Genomic DNA, 6,259 nt, shown 5'->3' with positions numbered 1-6,259 from the left:
TGGTCCGTGACCATGGACTATAGCCTTTTGCTTTTCCTTGATTTTCACCTTTTTTTTAAATCCTCAACAATGATGAAGAATCGCGCACTATAGCGCGCCGCTCAATGACCTCTGAGACCATGGACCAATGAATGAAATACAACACATTGAGCAGGGCACTGCAGGGAGTTGAACCCCGTTCCGGTAAACCAGAAGTCCGACACCAGTGCCTTAGTTTTTGTGTTGTTGTTCATTTAAAGGTCCAGGTGTGCATACGCATGTGCGCCTGTGCGTGTGTAGGTGCATGTGTGCGCACGCTTCAATGACCACTGTTGGACCCAATGGCGATCAAGGACCTCAGGGAGCCACCCATAATTCACAACGGTCACAGCGAACTCTGTTGCATCACAACTGGTGGCCAACAGTCGTAACCAACACCGCCGCCGACCCACAGGAGAATACCATCGCACAGTGGTATCAGACCAACCACAATCAGCCAGCCCTCAAACCAAACCCTTCGACCTAGAAGAACTCGAAACTGCAATGGGAAAGTTGAAACCCGGAAAAGCAGCAGAGATTGATGACATACTGGCAGAAATTATACAGCACCTGGAACCTAACGCAAAGACCTGGCTCGTGAGGATGCTGAATACATGCATGGCACAGAAAACCATCCATTCTGTCTGGAGAAAGGCCAAAGTGGTTGCAATCCCCAAACCTGGCAAAGACCCATCATCCTCAAAGAGCTACCGACCCATTTCCCTCCTCTGCATCACCTACAAGAGAGGCTGCTACTCCTGTTTACATTCGAGGGTCGCCGGTCCTCTCGAACGGAACAGTTTAACGTCATGTCCAGGACGAAAAGATATAGAGAACACCAACATGACAAATAACAGCAGGAAGGCATGAGCCACAATCCACCGTCTTGGCAAAGACCACACCACCCATAATTCACAACGGTCACAGCAAACTCTGTTGCATCACAACTGGTGTAGGTATTGGATGGAGCCCGCACATCACAGGTATAAAAAAAACGTTCTGTATTGAAATACTGACAACGTTTCGATCTATTTGATCTTCATCAGGTCATGTGTACACAAAACATACACTTTTATACTAAGGGAGTGCCCCCATCAACCAATCAAAACACATTTTGGTGCCCCTCCCATCACTGCAGGTGTGACACGTCAACCCTGAGTGAGTAGGTGGGGACCCAGACATATTGATGTAAATATAGTCTGTTCAGAAATGTTAGTGCCTCTCATAGAGCTTGTAGGTGATGCAGGAGGGAAATGGGTCGGTAGCTCTTCGGGGATAATGGGTCTTTGCCAGGTTTAGGGATTGCAACCACTTCGGCCTTTTCCCAAACAGAAGGGATGGTTTTCTGTGCTATGCATGTGTTCAGCATCCCCACAAGCCAGGTCCTTGCGTTAGGTCCCAGGTGCTGTATCATTTCTGCCAGTATGCCATCAATCCCTGCTGCTTTTCCGGGTTTCAACTTTCCCATTGCAGTTTCACGTTCTTCTAAGTCGAAGGGTTTGGTTTGAGGGCTGGCTGATTGTGGTTGGTCTGATACCACTGTGCGATGGTATTCTATGTGAGTCGGTGGCGGTGTTGGTTACAACTGTTGGCCACCAGTTGTGACCAAGACCGCCACCGACCCACAGGAGAATACCATTGCACAGTGGTATCAGACCAAGCACAATCAGCCAGCCCTCAAACCAAACCCTTCGACCTAGAAGAACTTGAAACTGCAATGGGAAAGTTGAAACCCGGAAAAGCAGCAGAGATTGATGACCTACTGGCAGAAATGTTACAGCACCTGGGACCCAACACAAAGACCTGGCTTGTGGGGATGCTGAACACATGCATAGCACAGAAAACCATCCCTTCTGTCTGGGAAAAGGCCAAAGTGGTTGCAATCCTTAAACCTGGCAAAGACCCATTATCCACAAAGAGCTACCGACCCATTTCCCTCTGCATCACCTACAAGGCTATATGAGAAGCTGCTACTCCAACGCCTCGTTGCCACTCATAGATACCAAGCTGACTAAAGACCAAGCTGGTTTCCGTCCCAGCCGCTCCTGTGCTGGACAGAGCTCAACCTCACCCAACACATTGAGGATGGGTTTGAGGGGAAACAAATAACTGGAGCAGCATTCAGAGATCTCTCTGCTGCCTACGACACTGTCCAACACCGCACAATGGTCAGGAAAAGCCTCCTCAACAACAGGCGCTTCTATGTCCAGTTAAATGACCAGAGGAGTAAATGGAAAGCCCAAAAGAACGGCCTCCCACAAGGTAGCGTGCTCGCCCCCCTCCTTTTCAATATCTACACAAACGACCAGCCACTACCCAATGCCTAATGCCAGCATTTCATCTGACAACCTCTGCATTACGACCCAACAAGCAGACTTCCAGAAGATTGAGTCTGTCCTTGAAAGTGCCCTCCAAGAAATGTCAAGCTACTACAATACAACCACCTGAAACCCAACCCATAGAGAACACCTCACACACACATAATTTCCTTTCGTGGCTGTTTACATTCGAGGGTCGCTGGTACTCTCGAACGGAACAGTTTAACGTCATGCCCAGGACGAAAAGATATAGAGAACACCAACATGACAAATAACAGCAGGAAGGCATGAGCCCCAATCCACCGTCTTGGCAAAAACCACACCACCCATAATTCACAACGGTCACAGCAAACTCTGTTGCATCACAACTGGTGTAGGTATTGGATGGAGCCCGCACTTCACAGGTATAAAAAAAACGTTCTGTATTGAAATACTGACAACGTTTCGATCTATTTGATCTTCATCAGGTCATGTGTACACAAAACACACACTTTTATACTAAGGGAGTGCCCCCATCAACCAATCAAAACACCACATTTTGGTGCCCCTCCCATCACTGCAGGTGTGACACGTCAACCCTGAGTGAGTAGGTGGGGACCCAGACATATTGATGTAAATATAGTCTGTTCAGAAATGTTAGTGCCTCTCATAGAGCTTGTAGGTGATGCAGGAGGGAAATGGGTCGGTAGCTCTTCGGGGATAATGGGTCTTTGCCAGGTTTAGGGATTGCAACCACTTCGGCCTTTTTCCAAACAGAAGGGATGGTTTTCTGTGCTATGCATGTGTTCAGCATCCCCACAAGCCAGGTCCTTGCGTTAGGTCCCAGGTGCTGTATCATTTCTGCCAGTATGCCATCAATCCCTGCTGCTTTTCCGGGTTTCAACTTTCCCATTGCAGTTTCACGTTCTTCTAAGTCGAAGGGTTTGGTTTGAGGGCTGGCTGATTGTGGTTGGTCTGATACCACTGTGCGATGGTATTCTATGTGAGTCGGTGGCGGTGTTGGTTACAACTGTTGGCCACCAGTTGTGACCAAGACCGCCACCGACCCACAGGAGAATACCATTGCACAGTGGTATCAGACCAAGCACAATCAGCCAGCCCTCAAACCAAACCCTTCGACCTAGAAGAACTTGAAACTGCAATGGGAAAGTTGAAACCCGGAAAAGCAGCAGAGATTGATGACATACTGGCAGAAATTATACAGCACCTGGAACCTAACGCAAAGACCTGGCTCGTGAGGATGCTGAATACATGCATGGCACAGAAAACCATCCATTCTGTCTGGAGAAAGGCCAAAGTGGTTGCAATCCCCAAACCTGGCAAAGACCCATCATCCTCAAAGAGCTACCGACCCATTTCCCTCCTCTGCATCACCTACAAGAGAGGCTGCTACTCCTGTTTACATTCGAGGGTCGCCGGTCCTCTCGAACGGAACAGTTTAACGTCATGTCCAGGACGAAAAGATATAGAGAACACCAACATGACAAATAACAGCAGGAAGGCATGAGCCACAATCCACCGTCTTGGCAAAGACCACACCACCCATAATTCACAACGGTCACAGCAAACTCTGTTGCATCACAACTGGTGTAGGTATTGGATGGAGCCCGCACATCACAGGTATAAAAAAAACGTTCTGTATTGAAATACTGACAACGTTTCGATCTATTTGATCTTCATCAGGTCATGTGTACACAAAACATACACTTTTATACTAAGGGAGTGCCCCCATCAACCAATCAAAACACATTTTGGTGCCCCTCCCATCACTGCAGGTGTGACACGTCAACCCTGAGTGAGTAGGTGGGGACCCAGACATATTGATGTAAATATAGTCTGTTCAGAAATGTTAGTGCCTCTCATAGAGCTTGTAGGTGATGCAGGAGGGAAATGGGTCGGTAGCTCTTCGGGGATAATGGGTCTTTGCCAGGTTTAGGGATTGCAACCACTTCGGCCTTTTCCCAAACAGAAGGGATGGTTTTCTGTGCTATGCATGTGTTCAGCATCCCCACAAGCCAGGTCCTTGCGTTAGGTCCCAGGTGCTGTATCATTTCTGCCAGTATGCCATCAATCCCTGCTGCTTTTCCGGGTTTCAACTTTCCCATTGCAGTTTCACGTTCTTCTAAGTCGAAGGGTTTGGTTTGAGGGCTGGCTGATTGTGGTTGGTCTGATACCACTGTGCGATGGTATTCTATGTGAGTCGGTGGCGGTGTTGGTTACAACTGTTGGCCACCAGTTGTGACCAAGACCGCCACCGACCCACAGGAGAATACCATTGCACAGTGGTATCAGACCAAGCACAATCAGCCAGCCCTCAAACCAAACCCTTCGACCTAGAAGAACTTGAAACTGCAATGGGAAAGTTGAAACCCGGAAAAGCAGCAGAGATTGATGACCTACTGGCAGAAATGTTACAGCACCTGGGACCCAACACAAAGACCTGGCTTGTGGGGATGCTGAACACATGCATAGCACAGAAAACCATCCCTTCTGTCTGGGAAAAGGCCAAAGTGGTTGCAATCCTTAAACCTGGCAAAGACCCATTATCCACAAAGAGCTACCGACCCATTTCCCTCTGCATCACCTACAAGGCTATATGAGAAGCTGCTACTCCAACGCCTCGTTGCCACTCATAGATACCAAGCTGACTAAAGACCAAGCTGGTTTCCGTCCCAGCCGCTCCTGTGCTGGACAGAGCTCAACCTCACCCAACACATTGAGGATGGGTTTGAGGGGAAACAAATAACTGGAGCAGCATTCAGAGATCTCTCTGCTGCCTACGACACTGTCCAACACCGCACAATGGTCAGGAAAAGCCTCCTCAACAACAGGCGCTTCTATGTCCAGTTAAATGACCAGAGGAGTAAATGGAAAGCCCAAAAGAACGGCCTCCCACAAGGTAGCGTGCTCGCCCCCCTCCTTTTCAATATCTACACAAACGACCAGCCACTACCCAATGCCTAATGCCAGCATTTCATCTGACAACCTCTGCATTACGACCCAACAAGCAGACTTCCAGAAGATTGAGTCTGTCCTTGAAAGTGCCCTCCAAGAAATGTCAAGCTACTACAATACAACCACCTGAAACCCAACCCATAGAGAACACCTCACACACACATAATTTCCTTTCGTGGCTGTTTACATTCGAGGGTCGCTGGTACTCTCGAACGGAACAGTTTAACGTCATGCCCAGGACGAAAAGATATAGAGAACACCAACATGACAAATAACAGCAGGAAGGCATGAGCCCCAATCCACCGTCTTGGCAAAAACCACACCACCCATAATTCACAACGGTCACAGCAAACTCTGTTGCATCACAACTGGTGTAGGTATTGGATGGAGCCCGCACTTCACAGGTATAAAAAAAACGTTCTGTATTGAAATACTGACAACGTTTCGATCTATTTGATCTTCATCAGGTCATGTGTACACAAAACACACACTTTTATACTAAGGGAGTGCCCCCATCAACCAATCAAAACACCACATTTTGGTGCCCCTCCCATCACTGCAGGTGTGACACGTCAACCCTGAGTGAGTAGGTGGGGACCCAGACATATTGATGTAAATATAGTCTGTTCAGAAATGTTAGTGCCTCTCATAGAGCTTGTAGGTGATGCAGGAGGGAAATGGGTCGGTAGCTCTTCGGGGATAATGGGTCTTTGCCAGGTTTAGGGATTGCAACCACTTCGGCCTTTTTCCAAACAGAAGGGATGGTTTTCTGTGCTATGCATGTGTTCAGCATCCCCACAAGCCAGGTCCTTGCGTTAGGTCCCAGGTGCTGTATCATTTCTGCCAGTATGCCATCAATCCCTGCTGCTTTTCCGGGTTTCAACTTTCCCATTGCAGTTTCACGTTCTTCTAAGTCGAAGGGTTTGGTTTGAGGGCTGGCTGATTGTGGTTGGTCTGATACCACTGTG

This window comes from Protomyctophum parallelum (genome assembly GCF_964188405.1).
Source record: "Protomyctophum parallelum genome assembly, chromosome: 19".
In the NCBI taxonomy this organism is placed as follows: domain Eukaryota; kingdom Metazoa; phylum Chordata; class Actinopteri; order Myctophiformes; family Myctophidae; genus Protomyctophum; species Protomyctophum parallelum.
This window is presented reverse-complemented; position numbering follows the sequence as displayed.